Raw genomic sequence first — 24,999 nt, forward strand, 5'->3', positions numbered from 1 at the left:
TGGATATGCTCGTCTGTATGTAGGTGTGACTCATAATTGTAGAGGCCATGTCTTCATCCTACAAGAATGAAGTTTTCCTCTTGGCATTACTGATACACTGTTTTATTTTGGACAGCTCTTAGAGACAGTTTATTCAGGTCCATCCTTGTTTAAACACAACACTGAGTTTTCTTTTATTTCTATTGGTTTTAGAGAGAAGAATCCAATATTGGACCGTCTTAGACACGCTCAGTGCAGCTTCAGAGAGGAGTTTGGTTTATCTAACCTGAAGAGGAAGCATATGGACAACAAGCCAAGAGGACATGGGCTTGCAGTGCACTTGGAAAAATGATCAGGCATCAGAACTGGTTTGTATCTATCTTGTGGTAAGAGTGTGAATAACTTCAACAGATATAAATTCAAAGAGCGCAATTTTCTGCAAGTGCAGTCTTTAATTACCAGGTATATCATCTTCTCCTTCTTAAATTATGGCCACCTCCCATTCCTCCTGTACATAGACATGTCTAATATGTAAATTGCATACTTGTGTTACTATGAGCGAGAGTGCACCTGGCAAGGGCTCAGTTCTGATAGGACTCATTTGGCATGGATAGGGAGGGACAAGAATTTAAAGGGTGCCCAAAGCCTATGGGTACACTTTCAACTGAAGGTTTTTGTCTGGTCTTTTCAAATACAACTTGAACTTTCTGGGCCATTTTGATCCATCACTAATCATTGATTCTCATGGGACAGCTTTGGGATGTCGTTCATTTTTCGCTTTTACTTTTCCTGGAAGCTGACTACTTTTCTCTAACCATTCTTTGTCACAGTAAGGGTATGTCTACACTACGGAATTAGGTCGAATTTATAGAAGTCGATTTTTTTAGGAAGCAATTTTATACAGTCGATTGTGTGTGTCCCCACTAAGCACATTAAGTTGGCGGAGTGCATCCATAGTACTGTGGCTAGCGTCGACTTTCGGAGTGTTGCACTGTAGGTAGCTATCCTACAGTTCCCACAGTCTCCGCCACCCATTGGAATTCTGGGTTAAGCTCCCAATGCCTGATGGGACAAAAACTTTGTTGTGGGTGGTTTTGGGTACACGTCGTCAGTCGCCCCTCCCTCCGTGAAAGCAACGGCACACAATCATTTCGTGCCTTTTTTCCATGCGGACGCCATACTGATTTCAGCAGACGGTGCAGTAGGACTGCTAACTGTCATCATCGAACCACCGCATCTGCTGCAACTCTGCTCTCCTGGTCCCATGAATCCACCTCGCAGGTCCTCTATATGACCGTCGTCATCCACCGCTTCTGCTGCAACTCTGCTCTCCTGCTCTTGTCTTGATAGCAAATTTCTCCATGTTGGATGTCATGGGCTCCCGCTTCTGCTGCAACTCTGCTCTCCTGCTCTCAAGAATCCACCTCGCAGGTCCTCTCGTCATTCTCTATAAATATCTACTCTCATGGCATCCGTCGTCAGCCACTACTTCCGCTGCAACTCTCCTCTCCTGCAGACACCATCTCATGGCAAGCATGGAACCTGCTCAGATTACCGTGGCAATTATGAGCATTGTAAACACCTCGTGCATTATCCTGCAGTATGTTCAGAACCAGAACCTGCAAAGGCAGATGAGGAGGCGACGGCAGCGCGGTGATGAGAGCGATGAGGACATGGACACAGACTTCTCTCAAAGTACGGGCCCTGGCAATTTGGACATCCTGGTGGCAATGGGGCAGGCTCATGCTGTGGAATGCCGATTCTGGGCCCGGGAAACAAGCACAGACTGGTGGGACCACATAGTGTTGCAGGTCTGGGTTGATTCCCAGTGGCTGCAAAACTTTCGCATGCATAAGGGCACTTTCATGGAACTTTGTGACTTGCTTTCCCCTGCCCTGAAGCGCAAGAATACCAAGATGAAAGCAGCCCTCACAGTTCACAAGCGAGTGGCGATAGCCCTCTGGAAGCTTGCAACATCAGACAGCTACTGGTCAGTCGGGAATCAATTTGGAGTGGGCAAATCTACTGTGGGGGCTGCTGAGATCCAAGTAGCCAGCGGAATCACTGAGCTGCGGCTATCAAGGGTAGTAACTCTGGGAAATGTGCAGGTCATAGTGGATGGTTTTAATCATAGAATCATAGAATATCAGGGTTGGAAGGGACCCCAGAAGGTCATCTAGTCCAACCCCCTGCTCGAAGCAGGACCAATTCCCAGTTAAATCATCCCAGCCAGGGCTTTGTCAAGCCTGACCTTAAAAACCTCTAAGGAAGGAGATTCTACCACCTCCCTAGGTAACGCATTCCAGTGTTTCACCACCCTCTTAGTGAAAAAGTTTTTCCTAATATCCAACCTAAACCGCCCCCACTGCAACTTGAGACCATTACTCCTTGTTCTGTCATCTGCTACCATTGAGAACAGTCTAGAGCCATCCTCTTTGGAACCCCCATTCAGGTAGTTGAAAGCAGCTATCAAATCCCCCCTCATTCTTCTCTTCTGCAGACTAAACAATCCCAGCTCCCTCAGCCTCTCCTCATAAGTCATGTGCTCTAGACCCCTAATCATTTTTGTTGCCCTTCGCTGGACTCTCTCCAATTTATCCACATCCTTCTTGTAGTGTGGGGCCCAAAACTGGACACAGTACTCCAGGTGAGGCCTCACCAGTGTCGAATAGAGGGGAATGATCACTGCAATCGATTTTGCTGCAATGGGATTCCCTAACTGTGGTAGGGCGATAGAATGCATATCCCTATCTTGGGACCGGACCACCTTGGCAGCCAGAACGTAAACCGCAAGGGGTACTTTTCAATGGTGCTGCAAGCACTGGTGGATCACAAGGGACGTTTCACCAACATCAATGTGGGATGGCCAGGAAAGGTACATGATGCGTGCATCTTCAGGAACTCTGGTCTATCTGAACAGCTGCAGCAAGGGACTGACTTTCCAGACCAGAAAATAACCATTGGGGATGTTGAAATGCCTATAGTTATCCTTGGGGACCCAGCCTACCCCTTAATGCCATGGCTCATGAAGCCATATACAGGCACCCTGGAGAGTAGTCAGAAGCTGTTCAACTATAGGCTGAGCAAGTGCAGAATGGTGGTAGAATGTGCATTTGGATGTTTAAAAGCGCACTGGTGCAGTTTACTGACTCGGTTAGACCTCAGCGAAACCAATATTCCCATTGTTATTGCTGCTTGCTGTGTGCTCCACAATATCCGTGAGAGTAAGGGGGAGACATTTATGGTGGGGTGGGAGGTTGAGGCAAGTCGCCTGCCGCTGATTACGCGCAGCCAGACACCACGGTGATTAGAAGAGCACAGCAGGGCGCGCTGCGCATCAGAGAAGCTTTGAAAACCAGTTTCATGACTGGCCAGGCTATGGTGTGACAGTTCTGTTTGTTTCTCCTTGATGAAAACCCGCCCCCTTGGTTTATTCTACTTCCTTGTAAGCCAACCGCCCTCCCCCCTCGATCACTGCTTGCAGAGGCAAGAAAATCATTGTTGTTTCAAATTCATGCATTCTCTATTAATTCATCACACAAATAGGGGGATAACTGCCAAGGTAGCCTGGGAGGGGTGGGGGAGGAGGGAAGCACCGGGTGGGGTAGTGGAGGATGGAAGGAGGGAAGGACAAGGCCACACTGCATTTCAAAACTTACTGAATGCCAGCCTTCTGTTGCTTGGGCAGTCTTCTGGGGTGGAGTGGTTGGGTGCCCAGAGGGCCCCCGCCATGTTCTTGGGCATCTGGGTGAGGAGGTTATGGAACTTGGGGAGGAGGGCGGGCGGTTACACCGGGGCTGCAGTGTCAGTCTGTGCTCCTGCTGCCTTTTCTGCAGCTCAACCATATGCCAGAGCATATCAGTTTGATTCTCCAGTGGCCAAACAGGAAATGAAATTCTAAAGTCCCCGGGGCTTTCCTGTCTACCTGGCTAGAGCATCTGAGTTGAGAGTGCTGTCCAGAGTGGTCCCAATGAAGCACTCTGGGATAGCTCCCAGAGGCCAATACCGTCGAATTGCGTTCACACTACCCCAAATTCGACCTGGCGATGTCGATTTCAGCGCTAATCCCCTCATCAGGGAGGAGTACAGAAATCTATTTTAAGAGCCCTTTAAGTCAACAAAAATGGCTTCATCGTGTGGACGGGTGCAGGGTTAAATTGATCTAACGCTGCTAAATTCAACCTAAGCTCGTAGCGTAGACCAGGGCTAAGTCATAAGAACAAAAAGTCATGCCTTTTTAACATCAGAAATATGGTTACTGATGAAGAGGACTCTGAATCTTCAGCTAGTGTAGAATATAGTGGCTCATTTCTTGAGATGAGCAAATAACACCAGTGCTCTGTGATTTACATTGGCTATTTGTTTCTGGAGCAGCTCAAGGTGTTTGTTTATAATCTGTAAAGTCCTAAATGGCCTCATATGCAATTACTGGAGAGAGCTGTTCTGCCACAGGTATTGAGATCTTCTGGGTCATTCTGGCTGTCTGCTTCAGAGTTGAAGCATGCCACAGCCAGTGGAAATGCATTGTCCTAGTCACATGGAAAGAGAAAATGCAACGGATGTGGATTTATTAGGCTGCAGCTTTATTTCTTAACTCATCTGGAAACTAAATGGCAATAGTTTGTACAGTGATTCCTTCCTTAATCATTTCTACCTGGTGGAGAGCTGCCGTCAGCCCCCCACTCCTCCACAGCTAGTCCTAGCCTGGTGCTGGGACCCCAGCACCTTCCTCTCATATAAGGGTTAAGGGGCTGAGAAAATGGGGTTATCTCCTCACTGTGCCAGACATTAGGAACCCCAATCCCGTTCCCCAGCTTCTTTAGGAGATGCATTCCTCCTAAGTCCCTTTCCAATTCATCAAGGAACTGGACTATCTACGGAACGTGAACTTCCACTGGATGCCTGTCACCTGGTAAATTGCAACAACTTGAACCTTACATCTTGACCTACCCCACCGAGACCCTGAGCTGCTGTGGGGAAGGCGAAACCAAAAATAAACAAACCCACCCTGTGCTGGCCAGACTGGTGGTGAGGGAAAAATTTCTTCCCAGTCCCCAAAGAGGCGATTAATGCAGTAGCTCAGCGGTTCTCCAACTGTGGGTCAGGACCCCAAAGTGGGTCATAACCTGTTTTAATGGGGTTGCTGAGGTGGCATTAGACTTGCTGGGGTGGAAGTCGAAGCTTGAGCCCCAGGGCCAAAGCCAAAGGGCTTTAGCCCTGGGTGGTGGGGCACAGGTTACAGACCCTCTGCCTGGGGCTGAAGCCCTTGGGCTTTGGATTTGTTCCCCCATATCTGAGGTGGTGGGGCTCTGGCTTTGGCGGGACTCAGACGGGCTCAGGCTTCGGTCCCTCATCCTGGGGTTGTGTAGTAATTTTTGTTTTCAGAAGGGGGTGGTGTGCAATTAGGTTTGAGATCTCCTGCAATCCTTGCAACATACCAGAAAACCTGGTCCTATGCTAATCCCAGGAACAGGACGGCGGGAGACACTAATGGGGTGTGAGAGCAGGCTCAGTCTGGAGGGACAGAGTTTTTATATATCCTTCCATATATGTGCAGGGCCAATGGGTTACTTGATTCCCACTGGCCTGTCCATTAGCTCAGGTGATGCCTTCCCTTCCCTTCCTCCCCCCAGCCACTCTCTTCATCATCTGAGAGAAAAGAGACCCTTAAAGGAATCACTACCCTTTTTTCCCTACCCGTCCAGACAAAGCTCCCCACCTTGAGTTTCTGCAGATTGAATGGTCTGTGGAGGGCCTGTGTATCTGGAACTTCCTGCCTCCAGCATTCCTGTTTGGTAAACTTCAGGTGTGATGTAAGGCCTATTTGTTTGGCTAGGCTAGTGGCTCATTTCTTTATGGGTGGGGGTATTTATTAGCAAGCAGATTTACAATTGTTTTTCTGGATGTAAGAGGCCACAATGATGTGGTCGTGGGCATCAATGAGTGCCTGAATATGCTATTTCTGAACATTCGTTTGAATGCTCTTGTACTATTGGTTGACTGCAAATTAAATTTGCAAGGTGATGGCTAAACGTGGGAATCCCTTTTGCACGCAACAACAAATGGATCAAGTATTACTTAGTCTGTAAAACTTTTTCACAGTGACAATATTGTGATCATTTCATGTCTGAACCACTGGAACAGATTACCAAGTGATGGGATAAATACTCCATCACTTATAACTTTTAAATCAAGACTGACTGTCTTTTATAAAGATGTCACATAGTGCAATCACAAATTGTGCTCAATGCAGGAATCACTGGGTGAAATTCTCTGGCCTGTGGTTAGCAGGAGGTCAGACTAGATGATGTTAATGGCTTCTTCTGACCTTAAAATCTGTTAATTGGCTTTTGTCTTGTTGGTCTGCAGATTGAATCTGTGTAGTCTGCTTTTGGTTTTGGCATTTGGAATAAGTAGTTTTGCTCTCTGTCTCTTTTCCCAAAGGAAAGAAGAATTCTATAGTCTAAAATTTTTCAGATGTGCCTGCATGTGCCTCTGGTATTTCGGAATACATATGTAGTCTTCAGCATCTCTGCAGTACTATATGTAGATTAGGTAGTGATATTGTATAAGTGTATGCTAGCTGTTGCTAGATCATAGCAGTAGTCTTCACTGTTTAGCTTTGTCTATTTTATATTCTGAAAACTAAATAAAATGATAATTGTTTAAAATAAATAAAAATTGGGAACTGACAATAGAATCAGATGTCACCAGATAAAGATATATTGCTACACAAATGCTTAGGTAAAGTTGCTATTTATTTTCAAAGTAGGAGATACTTGATATATATAGCAATAGAATAACACCGGTTTGATTATTATACAAAATATTTGAGTTTTAATTGCTTTAGGTAACAGACTTGTTTTATTCAACCAAATGGAGAACAGGTTAACTTCAAAAGTACAGATTTTTGAAAGAGTACTTCATGATTACCCAATTTCTGTCTGCTTGAAGCTCCGTTATAAATCATTCAATTTTATTAAAGGGAGGTTAGCCATCTAGCAATTTGAATTGCAGGCACAGGTTCCTTGCAGATGTTGTAGAAAGGAAATGATGTGTATACTTTGGGAATTAAGAACAGGGGAATGCTTTCATGAGAGCCAGGCATCACTATTTTCTGTACATATGTTCATTGAAATGTCTCCTGTCCTTGTCTTTTAATTGTGAGTTATTATCTAAACAGTTTTACTGTTTTGGTTAGTGCTCAGGAATCAGCATAATATGGAAAACTTCCATTTCTTCTGGGAATGGGCCTGCAAAATGGTTTTACTAATAAATATTCTCATTTAAATTTCAACATGAAATTTTGAGGAAATGTTACTTCATGAAGAGAATACTATTCCTTTCATTTAGCATTCTGTAATTAATTAAGGTTTGTGGTTAAGGTGGAATCTTTTCACAGGGGAATTAGAATTGCTTTTTGAGTTGAAACTGACTTTATCCTGGTGAAAGCAATCAGGTATTCAAACGAGAGGCCCAGACCTATACAAAACTGGTCTTCGTTTGTTCATCTGTCCAATGTTACTTTAATTCATCCATGATGGTTTCATGTCTTAATATTTTCAGTTAGTAGAGCATGTGCTTCTTGAGTACCTAGAGGAAGAAACTGAACTGGATCCACCAGTGCTGATGGTTCCAGTGGGCACATCCTCTTCCTCAGCTGATGAAGCAATTGCTCCATTATTTCCATCACTGCTTGACAACTACAGGCAATGCCAGGAGCATTTGCAGAGGGTGGTGACTGAACTCCAGATCCCTCTTGAAGAGGTACATGACATGCAAAATAGACTTCTGGACACCCAGTGAACGAGGCCATTTTGGAACTTGCCAGGACAGTGTGGCATACCCCTGTCTCCTGTGCCCCCACCCCAAAAGGGCTGAACAATGTTAGTTCATACTAACTAAATGGGCAGAGTTCCTTTTTATCCCTGTTGCATTTTGGGGTTCAACCCAGACCAGTGAGGGGTTGTGTCACTGCCTGCCTAGCAACTCTCGGTGCCTTAAATGCTATGTTGCTGTGTCTCACAGTCCAGACATCAACAGCCAGGCTACAAACATGCAGGTCACACTTGGCTTCCACCACCCAGTTACTGTTCACAGAGTGACACCAACACCCACCCCCCAGCCCAAAATTCCCCAATACCATCTCCCTGCAATGTCCAGCCCACTCCTGGAACACTCTCACAGAAGTTATTAAGTTTCCGGCTCCTTTAAAGAGACAGAAACAGCAGCTTGTTATCTTGACTGGAGTTAACAATCACTTCAGTTCAATCAAAGCACTTAGTTGGTTTAGATAAAAAGTAAAACAAGGTTATTTAAGCAAAAAGAGAGAGGCTTTAAGTGAGTTCAAGTATATGGGATAAAGATCAGAAGGTTTATAAACAACCCAAAGTAAAAATATTCTTTATAATGGCTAAGGCCTAACTTAACAAGCTGTTGGCTTTGTTCGAGGTAGCTTCCTCACCAGTCTTCCTTTTCCAGCAGTGGCTGACTAGCTCTTAGTCAGGGTCCTCACAGAGTCCAAGTCGCTGGTTTTCCTTGTCTCCTTGGGTGAAGGATAACTTTGGGGTTCTCTGCCCCCTCTTTATAGTCCAGTAAACCTTTGAAAAGTATCACTCCCAAAGTTCATTGACCCCTGCTTCAAGTGACAGGAAGTCTTCCTGGGGGTGCAGTGTCCATCCCTCATTGAGATTAAGTGATCACATTTTTTCCGCTTGTTCTCCTGATGACTTTGTTTGCCTGTCATGCAAATGTACTTTTCTTTGTCTTTGGTCACACCTTGCTCAATTTATATGGGAGACGCATTCAAACAGGCAGAACCTCATTCCTTTATCTAGAAAAAGCTTGTTTATAATTTTCCCTTGACATGCCTGGTTTAACACATTTTAGTCATAATTCCAGCATAACTGTATCATCCTTTGTGGGCTGACCATACATACATCATGCAAGAATATCAGTGATCAAGGACTTACCAGTTTTCCAGCAGCACATTACATGACACCTTTTAGATGCAGATTATAACAGTAGTGAGTTGGGGTACATTGATCTGGTTGGACTAGGTGGAACTCACTGCTAGATACCTTGGGAGAGCCCTTTGCCTTCTGGCATAGGGATGCTCTTAAGGTCATACCCACCCAGCATTCAACTCCTTAGTAGTGCAGGGACCCATGGAGAGATCCAGACTACAACACTCTGAATCAGCTTCAGCTGACAAAGACACTAAATGCCTTGACCTTTTGGGAAGAAGGTATTTTCATCAACCAGCCTCCTATTCAAAATTGTTAACTACCAAGCCCTGTAAGCAAAATACTATTTCACAAATTTATTCTAAATAGGTAGAATTCAAAGACAAATTTCCCCAGGCAGACAGGGCTCAATTTCAAGCCCTCATCAATGAGAGCAGACTGGTGGCTAAAAATTAGCTCCAAGCAGCTGTGGATGCAGCTGCGCACTGCATCTAGAATTATTGCCAGAGTTGTCATCATGAGGTGAGAATCCTGACTTCACTCTTTGGCGTTCTCTAGGGAGGTCCAAAATATCATCTATGACTTGCCCTTTGGTCTAATTGCTTGATTGAGACGACTGATCACTCACTACTCTCGCTTAAAGACTCCAGGACAACCCTCCACACCCTGGGCATCTACAGCCTGGCCCCGAAGAGACAACCTCACAAACAAGCTTATAAATCCAGACCCTCTCCCTCAACCATTTTACCATCGGCACCCTTACAAACCACCACACAAATATCAAAGGGTGCAAAGACCCAGATATGTGGCTTCCTCACTTCAGCTGTCACCACTCAACAGGGCACTCAAGAACTGCATACCTGAATTAGATGCCATTCTATACTGTCCCCCTAACTTTTGATGGCTGCCTCACCTACTTTGCCCACAAGTGAAGGGCAGTAACAGACATGTGGGTGCTAGAGATCATCCACTCTGGCTAGCTGATTGAGTTTTGCACATCCCCGTCGCAAGCCCCCTTCCCCACCTCTCTTCAGGGATCACTCTCATATGGAGATTCTCTATCAAGAAGTGGGCTCTTGTCTTCAGGAAGGGGCTATAGAAGTGCCACCTCAACATCAAGGAGAAGAGTTCTACTCTCCATAGCTTTTAGTACCACAGAAGGATGGAGACTTATTCTTGATCTACAGCAGCTGAATGTCTTTATTTGAAAATCAAAATTCTGCATGGCCACATTGGCATTGATAATCCCCTCCCTGGGGGAAGGCAAATGGTTCATGGAACTCAACATTAAAGATGCTTGCTTTCATGTGGACATTCACCCATCTCCCAGAAAGCTCCTCAGATTCCTGAGAGGAGCACTACCAGTTCAGAGTGCTCCCTCTTGGAGTGACAAGAGCACCCAGTGGTGGCGGCCCAGATGAAATGAAATGGCTACACCATTTTACTGTATCTGGATGACTGATTCCTGATGGGCGGATCTAGCAAGGAGGTCCAGTCGTTGACGTGATTCTTGCTTTGTCTTCTGGCATCCTTAAGTGTCTGTGTAAACAATGAAATGTCCACTTTGGCTCCTGTGAAAACCATAAACTTTATTGGAGCGACCCTGGACTCAACCTCAGTGAAGGCCCACCATCCTATGAACAGATTTCAGACCACGAACAGACTGATAAGACCGTTCACTATCAGACCCTGCACCACAGTCAGGGACTGTCTTTATCTACTAGGCCACAAGGCTGGATGTACCTATGTAACACTATTTGCTGGGCTTCACCGCTGTTACTTGCAGCCCTGGCTCTAATCTGTTTACTCACCGGACAGAGACAGCATGAATACAAAGTGACAGTCCCTCTCAAGGTCACAGCTTCCCTTGTATGACTGACGAACTCGGGAGATGTGCGTGCAGGAGTGCCTTTCCTTCCACCTACACCTGATGCGACCATAATCATGGATGCATTCCTGAAAAGATGGGGAGCCCACATGGACCGTCACACTGCGCAAGGCACATGGCCTCCTTGGGAGGCCAGAATGCATATCAGTCTCCTGAAGCTGAGCGTAGTCTGCCTAGTATGCATTGCATTCCTTCCACTGTTTTGTCATATTCAGATAATGTGATGAAAGTATTTTACATAAACAAGGCGGCGCAAAATCTCTTCCTGTCTGTACAGAGTCACGGAGTTTATGGAACTGGTGCATAAGCAACCACATCGTGCGCTCAGCAACATACCTGTCAGGTGCACAGAATTCTCTGGCCAATAATCTCAGCAGGCATTTCTCCACAGACCCCGAATTGGAGGTACATAGCTCTCTTCTGAACGATATCTTCACCCAGTGGGGAATGGTGTCTTGGGATCTGTTCGCCTCACAGATGAAAAAGAAATGTTCTCTATGCTGCTCTAGAGCAGGACTTCCGGGGTGATGCCCTTCTGTTATGCTGTACAGACCATCTGATATATAGTTTTTCTCCCCCCCCCATTTCCCCCCCCTGCTTCCTCAGGTTCTTGAAAAATTCTTCATAACAGAGCCCAGGTCATTTTGATTGCACCCAGGTGGCCCAGACTATTCTGGTTTCTGGACCTCCTCCAGACATCAGCCCATCCTCCTATCAGTATCTGACCCTTTCTAGATCTGTTAACTCAGGAGAACCGCAGGATCGGACATCCCAATCCAGACCCTCCTCATCTCACAGTATTTGGATGGGTGTCAGATCTAGAGCTTTCATGTGCAGAACCCATTTGAACTGTTCTCAATCACAACAGAAAACACTCCACCATATAATGCTATCTAGCTACATGGAGGTGTCATAAATATAGAGATAAGGATAATATAAAATCCCTCCTGGGAAGCTGTTCTAAATCACTTTACCTGTAAGGGGTTAAGAAGCTCAAATAACCTAGTTGGCACCTGACCAGACGGGCCAATGAGGAAAGAAGATACTTTCAAATTGGGGCAGGGGGGAGGGTTTTTGAGTGCTCTCTTTGTTGTTCCCTCTCTGGACAGAGAGAGAGACCAGGCAGGTAAAACATCTCCTGAAAACACAACTGAAATGATCCATCTAAGGTTACAAAAATTGTAAGTAAGGGCAAGGAAATGCGTTAGATTATCTTTTTGGTCTAGCTTGTGACTTTTCCCTATGCTAAGAAGTAGTTTCATTCCTGTTTTGTAACTGGGAAGCAGAGTCAGAGGGGAATCCTCTGTGTTTTAAATCCTTTTTATTTACCCTGTAAAGTTACCTTCCATCCTGATTTTGCAGGTGTGATTCTCTTCCTTAATTTTATAAATAAAATTCTTCTTTTAAGAACCTGGTTGATTTTCAGTGTCTTAAAAACCAAAGGGTTTGGTCTGTGTTCACATTGTAACCAATTGGTTAGTGTATTATTCTCAAGACTCCCCAGGAAAGGGGGTGAAGGGGCTTGGGGGGATATTTTGGGGGTAATAGGGACTCCAAGTGAATCTTTCCTGAATTTTTGTGTGAATCACTTGGTGGTGGCAGCAATACCATCCAAGGACAAGGAAAGGAATTTGTGCCTTGGGGAAGTTTTTAACCTAAGCTGGTAAAATATAAGTTTAAGGGGTGTGACGTTATTGACTTGAACTGGGACCATATAGATCATTGTTGCAACCAAGGTCCTGTAGTGGCACCAAATCTTATATAAAGGGGGTCAAATGAAGTGTCTAAGACAAGGTTATGGTTTGCTGGTTATGATTATGCTATCTGTATATGTGTATCATTTTTATAGTTGAAGTTATGAATATTGGCTCTATACTGTCTGTATTTCAAACTTATGCTATGCTTCTGGGTGACACCCCAGACAAGTCGGTGTCAGCTGTGCCTAGCCTGCTTGATGGTCCATTAAGGACCATCAGCCATACAGTTGACCCATGAGAGAAGGCAGACACGCCTTGGGACTCAACAAGGTATGCAGGAACATGCCTATGGACAGAACTCTGAGGTTTTTCCAGGCCATGTGATGGACAGCTTGTCTTTGGAACAAAGAAAGACAGACCACATGGCAAGAGAATATAAAGAGCTGCTGCAGCTCCTCCATCTTGTCTTCAATCCTGCTTCATACTTCTGGAGGAACTTTGCTACACTGAAGCTTTGAACCAAGGACTGAAAGACCCATCCCAGCTATGGATGTTCTCCAGAGACTTGATTTGAACCTGCAGTTTATTCTATCACTGCTGCAAGCCTGAACCAAGAACTTTGCCATTACTGTATGTCATTGATTCCATTTCACCAATTCTAACTCTCATCTATATTTCTTTCCTTTTATTAATAAACCTTTAGATTTTAGATTCTAAAGGATTGGCAACAGCGTGATTTGTGGGTAAGATCTGATTTGTATATTGACCTGGGTCTGGGGCTTGGTCCTTTGGGATCGAGAGAACCTTTTTTCTTTTACCGGGGTATTGGTTTTCATAACCATTTGTCCCCATAACGAGTGGCACTAGTGGTGATACTGGGAAACTGGAGTGTCTAAGGAAATTGCTTGTGGTACTTGTGGTTAGCCAGTGGGGTAAAACCAAAGTCTTCTCTGTTTGGCTGGTTTGGTTTGCCTTGGTGTGCATAGAAACCCCAGCCTTGGGATGTAACTGTCCTGCTTGAAGCAATTTGTCCTGAATTGGCACTCAGTTGGGTCCCCCCAGAACCAGCCTGGTTACAGGGGGTCTTTTATGCGGGTCCCCACATCTCTACCCCAGAGTTCAGAGTGGGGAGGGAACCCTGACAAGGTGATTCTGTAGAGCCAGTTATCCTTAGAATCAACAGGCATCCCTGCTATTTTAGACCATCTCCCATCCCTCAAAATGTCAGGACTTTCCATCAACTTGCTGCAGGTCCACCTAGCAGAAATCAGTGCCTTCCTTCTCCAATAGAAGGCCACTCTCTCTTTATTCACCCTACCATAGTTCAGTTCCTGAAAGGTCTTGTTAGGACCTTTCCACCAGTGGTGAAACCCACACCACAATGGGACCTCAACCTGGAACTCTCAGTACTTACTGGAATATGTTTCAACTGATAGGACATGGAACATGTAACCATCTATTCATGAAGGTCCACTTTCTAGTCACCTTCACATTGGGCAGTGGGTGAGTGAACTGGGAGCACTCATGGTTGACCTGCTATGCAGTATATTTCATAAGGAGAAGGTTCCCTTTGTCTTCTCCCAAAATTCACCCCCAAGGTAATTTGAGTTTCATGTGAACCAACCTATTCAGTTACCAGTATTCTTTCCAAAACTTCATGCTACCAATGAGGAGAGGAGACTGCACTCTCTCTCAACATCAGAATGCCAAATCAGATCTGTCTGCAAAGAATGAAACCCATTAGGAAAACAGCAAGATTATTTGTTGCTATGCCAGAGCAATCAAGAGGACAAGCACTTTTTGCTCAGAGATTCTTTAACTGGCTGCATCATCCTCTGTTATCAACAGGCAAGTACTCTTCCCGCAGACAGGGTGAGGGCACAAGCAACTTCAACAGCATCTGTTCGAGAAGTATCTGTACTGGACTTTTGTAAGGTAGCTACCTGGAGTTCCATCCACGCCTTTATGAAGTGTTATGCCTCTTCTGCAGATACAACTGTTGGGACAGCATTATTACAGGCATCTATATACCATCTGCATCCTCACACCCTTTTCCTGTTTGAATATTGCTTACCAATCACCCACATGTGAAATACACATAGGGACCAGCATTGAAAGAAGAAATGGAGGTTATTTCAAGATATATGGTCCCTATCTTTATTCCACTGTCCTTATATCCTCCTTCCCCTGTGCTTTGGCTTTAGTCTGATTTCACGTTAAGAGGAACTGAAGAGGTGTTGGTCCGCATTGCCCCTTATGTTCTTGGCTCAGAGCATAGGGAAGCAACTTCACAGGTGTGGATCGACGACCACTCCTTGCTACAAATCTCTGGTCTCAGGCACCTGGAATGCATGCGTAACCATGTGTGGAATACAGATAAGATCACACATCTTGACGAACCTCCAGCTACAGGACAGTAACCTCTACTTGAATATAACACCATGTTAGTTAATATTTTCTAACACAACTCATTTTTCCAAAACCCCAGGTGTGATATAAAACTGGTGCTCCCTGGAGGTAGTCAGACCTAGCAGTCCCCTAGTAGTAGCCAGCTGCTCTCTATCCCTGCAGTGAATGCCTGGTAGTATCTGGCAGTAGACATTAGAGTGAGCCTGCATGACTTCTTCAAAAAGTAGGCATTTAAAATGCCATGCAGCATTCTCTGAGGCATTCTGCCTGTGCATGCCTTGCACAGAATGCTTCAGAGTGCTTCTGCTTGGTTTCCATGCTGTCGCAGACCCCTAATGCATTTGGTACAGAGTTGGATGTTTTGAATCCAAAAAGCATTTGAACAAATGTTGCACCGCTTTAAACAACAACAAAAAAAATTAAACATTCACTTGAATAATTCTGAGGTGGCAATAGCTTGGTATATTTTTTAAACAGCATGATCCATTGAGTAGGAAATTGGACTGAAATCAGGAGCGCTGGGTTCTGTTCCCAGCTCTGCCATTGCCCTGCTGTTATCTTAGGCAAGTCATTTAATTTCTTTGTGCCTCTGTTTCCCTATCAATAAAATGGGGATAGTTTCATTTACCTTCATGTGTAAAGCAAGTAGAAGCATTGACCAGTAAAGATAAAACAATTGATACCTGGATGATAGGTATCTACGTCTACCCTAAACATTGTTGAAAGGTTGCCTTGTTGCTTAGACTGAAGATTTAACCCAGCTGGACATCAAACTTCAGAAGATCAAATTCACTGTTTGTTGCCTCCCTGCCTTGCTGTTAAGTCTGAAAAGTTTCAGATGCCTCATTTATGTATTGGCAGATCAGGGCCATTATTGGAGAAGTATGCAAAAGCCCTTCCCTTTCTGAGGTCATTAACACTCTTTCAGGATACATAACCTCATTCTCTGCTAGAAAGGCACAGGTACCCACAGAAGAAATGGTGTGCTGCTAGATGGCTGAACATTTACAGCTTTACCAGGTGTGGTGAATTTGAGACCATTCCTCCCTTAGGAACAGCATTAGGCAGTTGAGTCCCATGTGCTGTGGTGGGGGCTTCTGTGCTAGGAGTTTTGGTTTAAAGATTTGGAGTTTACAATTTAACTTTTGCCCATCCCTTCATATTGTACTCACTCTGCCTATTCCCTTCTAGCAGTGGTTGATGGGCAGGCTTCTTACCTGAGAAAGGGAAAGAGGATGTGTGTATCTGCTAATTTCCCATCACAGGAAGCACAGCCAACAGTACAAATATCCTCTTGTGTTTAAAACAGTGAGAAGGCTTCTCTGTTCTTTCTGCTGAATCTTTAATGTAGAACCTTTTCTCCTCCACCCTCACCCCCCAGCTGTTAAAATTTAGTATTAATTACAGTTGTGGAAGACGATATTCTGGAGAGATCCCTTGGGGTTGGGATTTATAGCTATATTTCCTCTGACAAATAGCTCTGCTTCTGCTTCTGGACCCACAAGGGCAGAGAGAACCCTCCTATGGAGAATTGCTGGAGGGGATTTCTATGAAGAGAAACTAGTGAATTAAGAGACTTTTCTTTTCTCTCCCCCTGCCATCCTCCAAACAACTTTTGTGTTTTCTGCTCTGACTAGAGGGATTTCTTCAGTTCCCTCACGCAGACTTTCTCTGTGCTTTGTTCATACTGTAGGTTCCCTCCTTCCCTTTGTTTATGGACTCAACTTTCTCCAGATCTGTCTTTAAAACAAAGCTCAAACTTTTTTCTCCCCTTCCCTTCCTTCCAGTTCATTTTTCTCACTGTGCTGCCACTTGGTTGTTTATCTCTCCTGCACTTGTTCTAACTGGGAGCTTTCCCTCTGCTTGTGTAGCACAGCAGGCAGGACAAAACTGAGTCATGGAAACTAGATTGGCTCCCATCTACCTGAAGAAAATCCTCCATTCTCTTTGCCTCTCAGGAAGCCTCTCAACTTGCTGTGCTACCTGCCCTGCAGAGCCCAGGAAAATTCTCTGAAATTGGGGAAGAACTGTTTTTTCCTTGGCATTGACCTTCCTCTTCCTTTGGGTTAAATGTTGGGAAAGACCGTGTGTCTGCAGGGACTTTCTGCTCCATGGGTCTCCTTGGTAGTTCCCCTCAATGTGCTATACCAGCTGGCCAAGAAGATTATGAAATCCAGGAAGTGCCTCTGTTCAACTCCTGCTGATGCTGGTTTGAGGGGCTCCTCTGCATCTCCTGTCAACAGGAGAGACCTCCCCTTCTTTTCTTCAGATCACTGTCTTACGAGGAATAAGTGCAGTAACAGCAGTGAAAGACTCGGCTCAAACCCGCTACCCCAATATCTGTTTCAGTAATGTTGGCATCCTCTTTTCAGCAATGAGGGGACAAAAGCACAGGTCCCCATGGAACCGATACTCTTAGCAGGAATCTAAAGACTCCTCTTGAGAAAACACTAGTGATTCAGACCATATCAGACTGCTCTTCCAGCTAGGTTCTAGTATTGACCCTTAGGCAAAATATGGCCTCATAGAAATAAATCCCTTTCTGGACAATGTTCTCTTTTGGGGTCGCTCAGAACAAGCCCTTCAGAACACCAGTATAGCAGGTGCTCTTACCTAGAGATTGGAATGTCTTGGCGTATTTTTAGTGCTTTCCCTTATGGTAGAGGAGTTTGGCTTCCACCCAAACAATAAAATCCTCCCTTTCCAGGGCATACAAAAGTAGCTGAGTAGGCTTTCACTTTTCCCTCAGACTCACTGATGCAGTGTTCTTTATATCTGTAGTAGTTGCCCTTCCACCAGGACTAAGCATGTTAATGCAGTACTTGAAGGATGGAGCTTCCTCTGACCTTCACTGGAAAACCTAGGGGTCCCTAAATAAGCACAAGTGCAAACTCAAGGCATCAAACCCAAGAAGCTCTCTTCCTTCTACTTACTCCTTCGTCTGCCTCTTCCTACTCCCTGCAGTTCTTTTCTGTTCTGAGCCTCAAACAGGTCTTTGTGTAGTCCTTCTGTTCTTTCCAACATGCCTTACAGCAGACTACAAATGTCAGGGTCCCGATGGTGACTACATCTCCCAGAATTCCTTTGCTTCAGAGGCCAAGTCCCAGCAACAAGTGAGCTGATGACCCCTGTTGTTAAAGTGACCCAGGGACACTTGCTTCTTCAGTGTCACCATTTTTTAGTAAATTTCCAGATGAGCCAGCTAAATCTTTCTCAGGAGATTCAACATCTTTAAATTTTATAATCAACAAGGAAATAATCCACTGTCAAAGAATACTCCAGGGATTTGGAACACTTTCTATACCTGGTGCAAGACTGAAAAGCTGAATCCAAAATTTCAGATTCTAGAACTTCAGCAGAATGGTTTATTTATGTGGCTTGTAGTGACCAACCTTTCTGTAAGACAAAATCAGAGATATATGTTCGATCCTAGGAACAAGTAAACTGTGGGAGAAAGCTCTATTTACTCACCCTTATATTAGGTTTCAGAGTAGCAGCCGTGTTAGTCTGTATTCGCACAAAGAAAAGGAGTACTTGTGGCACCTTAGAGACTAACCAATTTATTTGAGCATAAGCTGTAGCTCACGAAAGCTTATGCTCAAATAAATGTTAGTCTCTAAGGTGCCACAAGTACTCCTTATATTAGATTATTTCTCAAAGCTGCATCCCTTCTGAATTTCCAAGAAATACATAAAATGGTTTCATGGAAACTACTGGTAGTTTCAGATGCTGTTATGAAATCACCCTTCAAGGTACTTCCATCTGTATCTCTCTCTTCTTTGTCTCCATTAAATGTACTTCATGATCTCTAACATGCCTGCAGGTTGGATTTCAGAGCTGGAAGCTTTGTCCGTGAGGTATTTTTCCCCACAGGTAAAGTTGTAGGCTAGTTAGAGCTAGCTTTTATTGCTGAAGTCCAGTTTAAATTCTGTGTGTTACAACTCCCAAGAAATTTTTCTTTTTTTTTTTTTTAAAATCCAAAATCCAAGAATTTAAAAGGAAGGATTGGCACCTGCTTAATGTCTGATGAGCTATCAAAATATGTGGTAAGGACAGAATCATTCAGAAAACCAAAAACATATATTTGTCCCCTACCGTCCTACAATTACAGGATAGAAAGCATCTAAAACCTCAGTTGCTGAAACTTTGTGCAAGAGCAACGTACCAGGTTAAAGGTATGAATCCTTTGGGATTCATTAGAGCTATCCGATGAGAGGCATTTTCATTTTTTGTGGACAGAAAAGTCCTTTGAATCTGATAAAAATTGCAAGGCTGCTACATGGTAATCTAGGCATATTTTCTCCTGGCATTACAAACTCCCTATAAAAGCAGCGGTGGATGCAGCCTTTGGCAGAATGCCGCAAGCAGTTAACTCCCTCACAAATCACTTATTATATAATGTTGAGTGCAGCTATTCTGAAGCTCTTTCTCAGGGTTTAATTGTTGTTGAAAATCCTATTGTTGGAATGGTGAGCTGAAGTACATGGGGGAGAGAGGAATTTTCCTTCATCTGAGATTTTTTTTTTCTCCTAGAAGCCAGGTTTGTCATCTCCCTCCAATATGGGGGGGGGGGGGGGCGCGCACAGGCTTTAATTTACTATAGCCTTCTACAGACTTTCCTTTTGCTAGGTAGAAAGTTTATGGTGGGAACTGTTGGAGTTATTATACCAGAATTCATTTGTAGATTCTGATTTCAGCTTATGAAATCCATCTCACTAAGGCAGGCGTTCTCAACCTGAGGGTTGGGAACAGATATCAGGGGATCAAGACCACCCTGTTTTGCTAAAAAGAAGGGAGGCCCTGGCTACATCCCAGTTACCTGGGAAGGAGATTCCACTGTGTTAGGGGCTTCCCTCAAGTAGATAGAGCCAAGCCAGTTCTAGTAATTGACAGCTCTGTCACAAATTCCTACAGTTTAAGGGAAGGGACCATTAGATCATCTAGTCTGACCTCTGTAATACAAGCCTCACATTTTACCCAGTTACTTCACTTTTGAGCCCAATAAATTGTGTTTGGCTAAAGCATCTTCCAGAAACTCTAGGCTTGATTTGAAGACATCAAGAAAATCCTCCACTTCCCCTAGTAGTTGTTTGAATGGTTAATCATTGTCAAAAATGTGTGCAGTATTAACATTTCTAGTTTGAATTGGTCCGGCTTTAGTTTCAAGCCTTTGGTTCTTGTTCTGCTTTTCTCTAAAGAGCCCTTTAGTTCTCAGTATTTTCTCCATGTCAAGGTACCTATACACTGTAATAGTCACCTCTTGATCTTCTATTTGATAAGGTAAACAGACTGCAAGACATTTTCTGTAGCCCTCACGTCATTTTTGGTGCTCTTTTCTGCACCTTCTCCAATTTTTCAACTTCTTTTTAAATTTTGGCACCAGACTGGATGCAGTATTCAGTGTACTGAGGAAAAATCACCTCCCTGCTCCTGATCACCACTCTCTTCTTTCTACATCCATGGACTGCATGTAGCCTTTCTTGTCACAGCTTAGCACTGGAAGCTCATGTTGATTTTTTTTTTTTTTTTTTTTTTTTTTGGTCCATGTGACGAAGTGGGACTGTTCTTAATGTTTCCTCTGAATACTGTAGGGGTACAGTTTCCCCTATGCATTTCTAGGTGGTGAGATAAGGGGGTGTAATTGTTGCAGAGCAAAGGGCCAGTGTACATAAATGGTTGACACTCTGTCTCCTGGCAACTGATGGCCTGGGCCCTTCCCCATTGCAAGGTGATAGCTAAAGGGGCTAGAGAACAAAGGAATCCTGGCCCGGGAAAGAGAGACAGCCCAGAGGAGGAGGGGGTGGAGAGTGAGTCAGTTTGGGCTGGCTGGGGACCTGGAGTGAAGTGCAGACGTGGTTGTCTGGCTCACTCCCCCCATAATGGACCCGGCTGAGGGGTCCTGTTCTCTGTACCTATAAGCTCTGTTTCAGACCGTGTTCCTGTCATCTAATAAACCTCTGTTTTACTGGCCAGCTAAGAGTCACGTCTGACTGCGAAGTTGGGGTGCAGGACCCTCTGGCTTTCCCAGGACCCTGCCTGGGCGGACTCGCTGTGGGAAGCGCACGGAGGGGCAGAGGATGCTGAATGCTCCGAGGTCAGACCCAGGAAGGTGGAAGCTGTGTGAACTTTTTGCCCTGAAGACAGTCTGCTCACAGAGTCCTGACTGGCATCACAGGGAGCAGTTCCAGAGCATTGCCCGGGGACTCTGACAGTCCATTACGACCTATGATCCTTTTTGGAGTCACTGCTTTTAAGGATACAGTTCCCCATTCTTTTGTCATGGCCAGCATTTCTTGTTCCTAGATGTATAACTCTGCATTTGGTATGTTAATGTGCATTTTGTTTGAATTGGTACAGGTTTCCAAACAATGCAGATGGCTCTGTATGACTGCCTGCCTCATTATTCTTTACCACTCCACCAGTCTTTGTCATCCACAAATTTTCTCGGCAGTGATTTTATATTTAGTTCTAGATCGTTGATGGCAATGTTGAATAGCATCAGGCCCAGTGTTCCCTCTAATTTTTCCCACCCATGTGCAGAATGAATTTTGTTATCTGCACCAATATGGAGGTGATGTATGACACGTCACCTTCATATCTGTGCACATAACAAAATTCATGTGGTGGGGGTGGGGCCAACGGGTTTGGAGTATGGGAGAAGGCTCAGGGCTGGGGCAGAGGGTTGGGGTGCCAGGGGTGTGAGGGCTCCGGCTGGGGTGATGTGGGCTCTGGGGTCGGGACAGGGATGAGGGGTTTGGGGTGTAGGAGGGTGCTCAGATGCTACGGCGTGGAGAGAGGAATCCTGCCCCCCCCCCCAGCTCTCTCTTCCCGCAGCAGCACCTGTGCTGTGGGGGAGAGGCGTCTCTCCCCACTGTGGCAGCTCTGGAGTTGGGGCTGCAGGATAGGTGCCCCAGCAGGTCTGTGCCTGGGGCCGCGCCAGGCTGGGCCGCAGCAGAGTTGGAGCCGGGGGAAGGGTGTCCCTCCCCCGGCTGTGGCAGGTCCCGGGCAGATTCCTTGAGTGCCTGTGTGGTGCTAAATAGGCTGCTCTGCAGCTGCACAGCTTACAGCGGACTTAGATCAGGCCTGTCTATCCATCCCTGTGGAATTCTGTTGGACACCCCACCGTGATTCCTGATTGACAACTACTTTTTGAGGTCGGTTAACTAGCAAGTTCTTAATCCATTTCTGTGCTTTATTGATATTGTATAATGTTAAATTTGTAATTAGAATGTCATGTTGTAATAAGTCAAAAATGCCTTAAAATCCTAAATCTATCCGTGCAGTTACCTTTATCAACCAAACATGTAATCTCATCCAGGAATGAAATCAGGTTTGTTTGACCAGACCCATTTTCCATAAAGCCATGTTTACTGGCATTAATTGTATTCCTGTCTTTTAATTCTTTTTATCAATTGAATTTCATATCAGCTTTTCTGTTGTTTTTGCCTGGGATTGATGTAAGGCTAAGCAGCCTATATTTACCTCATCCTGCTTGCCCTTTTTTAGCATGACATTAGTACTCTTCTGGAATTTCCATGGTATTCTAAGATTTATTAACATAAGTGAGTCGGACATCTCCTCAGCCAACTCTTTTAGGACTGTTGGGTGCAAGTTCTCCTGGTCTGCTGATTTTAAAATGTTTATGCCTAATGGATGATGATTAACATCCTCATTGGTTAGTAAATGACTGGAAAGTATTTAATGTACCTGTATCGCACGAGGGATGATGATCCTGCTCCTTTCCAAATACAGAAAAGTAGTATTCATTGTACCCTGTGTTTACTGAGTCATCACTAACAATTTTATCATATTCATCTAGTAATGGAGTATACTATTGCTAGGATTCCATTTGTTTCTAATATACTTAAAAAAACCCTCCTCCTTATTGTGCTAACCCTGCCAGCCATGAATTGTTCCCTGATGTCTTTAGCTTCCCTTATCAATTTTCCATACTTCGTAACTTATTTATATTAATTGCTATCTCTTTCCTCTTTTTTCCTTGTGTTTTATATTGCATTTTAAATTTCTAGTTGTTGCCTTCACTTTGCCACTGAACCAGGATTCTTTTAACCATAGTTATCCTCTTTCTTCACTGTGGAATTGTGGCTTTTGGGCCATCTCATAAAATCTGCTTAAAGAACTCTAAACTTTTGTTCACGTTTTCTATCTAAAAATTTCTTCACATTTCTAGCTTACTCTTCACACCTTGTGCTATATTGCGTGTCTGCCTGCCTGTATGCCTTAACTCCAGATCAGGGTGGTTTTTGTTTGGTATTTTTTACCAATAGTGTAAATTCAAGATGGAAATTATTCTCTCTGTAAAATTAATGTAAACAGCAACTGCTGTGGCTATCTAATTGGGAGTCCAGGATGGGGAGGGGATTTGCCCTGGTGTTCAGAAATGGGTGTGCCTTTGGCACCGGTGCTTGGCTCATTTGTTGTGATGTGTAGATGGAGTGTCCATTGTGCCTGGAGTTCAGGATGTGGCTGCAAATTTAGAATCCTGCTCACTTAGATTTTCAGTCTCTGAATTTCCTGATATTACAGATTTCAGTCAATCCTTTTGTATTGCTCTAATATAGATTTGTGGGGGTGGTTTTCTTTTTGTTGTATTAGTGCTTTTGCATTATTGATCTGACACAAAACCCCACTGTATTCTGCTTGCAGCTGCCTTCCAATATATGCTTATATTTTGATTATTATTAACTTATAATACCCAGGAACTGTAATTCTAAAAGAAAATGCACAGATAGTAAGTCCTTTTTCTGCTTACCAAATACATTTTGTTCATGTAACAGATGGGGGTTATTTGGATATGCTTTTATCATACAGGGCATATGGCTGGACAGAAACTCATAAGAGAAGTCACTAAATGGAATTATAGCTTCTGTTCCTTTCAGCAGAATGGCAGCAATGATGTATTTTATCAAATTCCTCTGTGCACCTCAGTCATTAACAATGACATTTTCTCTCACTCACACACACACACACACACACCGTGCACCTCAGTCATTAACAATGACATTTTCTCACACACACACACACACACACACACACGCGCACACACACACACACACCCCATCCCTCCCTCCCAGCTGGTAGGCTCTGTGTCATAATCCTGAGAGGCTCTGTTACAGAGGTCTGATTGGTGGGTTCTGTTTATTCTGTGACCAGATTCTTCTAAAAGAAGGCAGGCCATAGCTGTCTGATGCTGATTGGCTGTCCCCCTCTGACTTCTCCCATTTCCCTTTCAGAGCACACACCACAGAAAGCTCTGTGCTGAATCCTAACACAGCCCAATTTACATCCATTCATGAATCCGTGACGTCAGCAGGCTTCTGTGCTCCTTTTGCAGCGGGCTGCAGGATTGTGTGGGTGGAATTTCCTTTTATTTTTCTAAGCTTTTTTTTTTTAACCTTCTATCTTTTTAAACCAAGAAAATGGACAATCATGTGTAGGAATTCTCTGTCCTTGTGAGTATTTCACCAAATGCTTGTAGAGGGGTGTGTGTAATGCAAGTGTTACTGTCTCATCATTTATTTGAGAGGGGCAGATGGATGGTGCATTTGTGATGTGGAGAGACTGAAAAAATGATGCTGTGGGAGGGGCAGAGAGAGAAATCTGAAACCATAATTTAGCAAAGAGTGTGTCTGAAGTCGACAGCTGGTTTTCCTTTTGCTTGTCTGCATGGTAGATACGGACATTTTTCATTTACAATCTTGTACGTTATCCCTTAGTGCTTCCTGTGCCTGCCTTTTAAAGGGGGAGGGAATGAATGTCAGCGTGGGGTGGCCGTATGAAAAGACAGATATCAGGGTATTCAAGGAACAACAACAGAAGAATTACTGGAGGCAGAATAGGAAAAGCAAAGCTGGCTTTTTACCTGCTGGGCAAGTGTAATCTTTCCTCTCAGCTGGCTATTCAGCAGTTTTGCTTTCTTGTTGTTGTTATAGAAATGGATCATTTAAGGTACTTTTTCAGAGGATGAGGTAAACTGTATAACATGGTGAATATTTTGTCTATAATTTTGTCCTTTTAAATAGAAGCTTTTAACTGTTTT

At 44.3% G+C, this 24,999-nt stretch overlaps 1 protein-coding gene across 10 annotated transcripts in view; it reads left to right on the plus strand.

The window, feature by feature from the left end:
* MAP3K13 (mitogen-activated protein kinase kinase kinase 13) overlaps nt 1-24,999 on the plus strand; it is a 133,272-nt gene that overhangs the window by 44,767 nt on the left and 63,506 nt on the right. For 6 of the 10 annotated variants that reach the window (XM_074964102.1, XM_074964099.1, XM_074964100.1 and 3 more), the window contains one exon: nt 193-347. The exons of 1 other annotated variant lie outside the window; for it this stretch is intronic. The gene's annotated coding sequence lies outside the window, so the exon portion shown is untranslated. Of the gene's footprint in view, nt 1-192; nt 348-20,912; nt 21,262-24,276; nt 24,413-24,999 lie in introns of those variants that run through there. 3 more of the 10 variants (XM_074964101.1, XM_074964108.1, XM_074964109.1) reach the window with 3 other exon arrangements.

Source organism: Natator depressus, chromosome 9 (genome assembly GCF_965152275.1).
Source record: "Natator depressus isolate rNatDep1 chromosome 9, rNatDep2.hap1, whole genome shotgun sequence".
Taxonomy (NCBI): Eukaryota; Metazoa; Chordata; order Testudines; family Cheloniidae; genus Natator; species Natator depressus.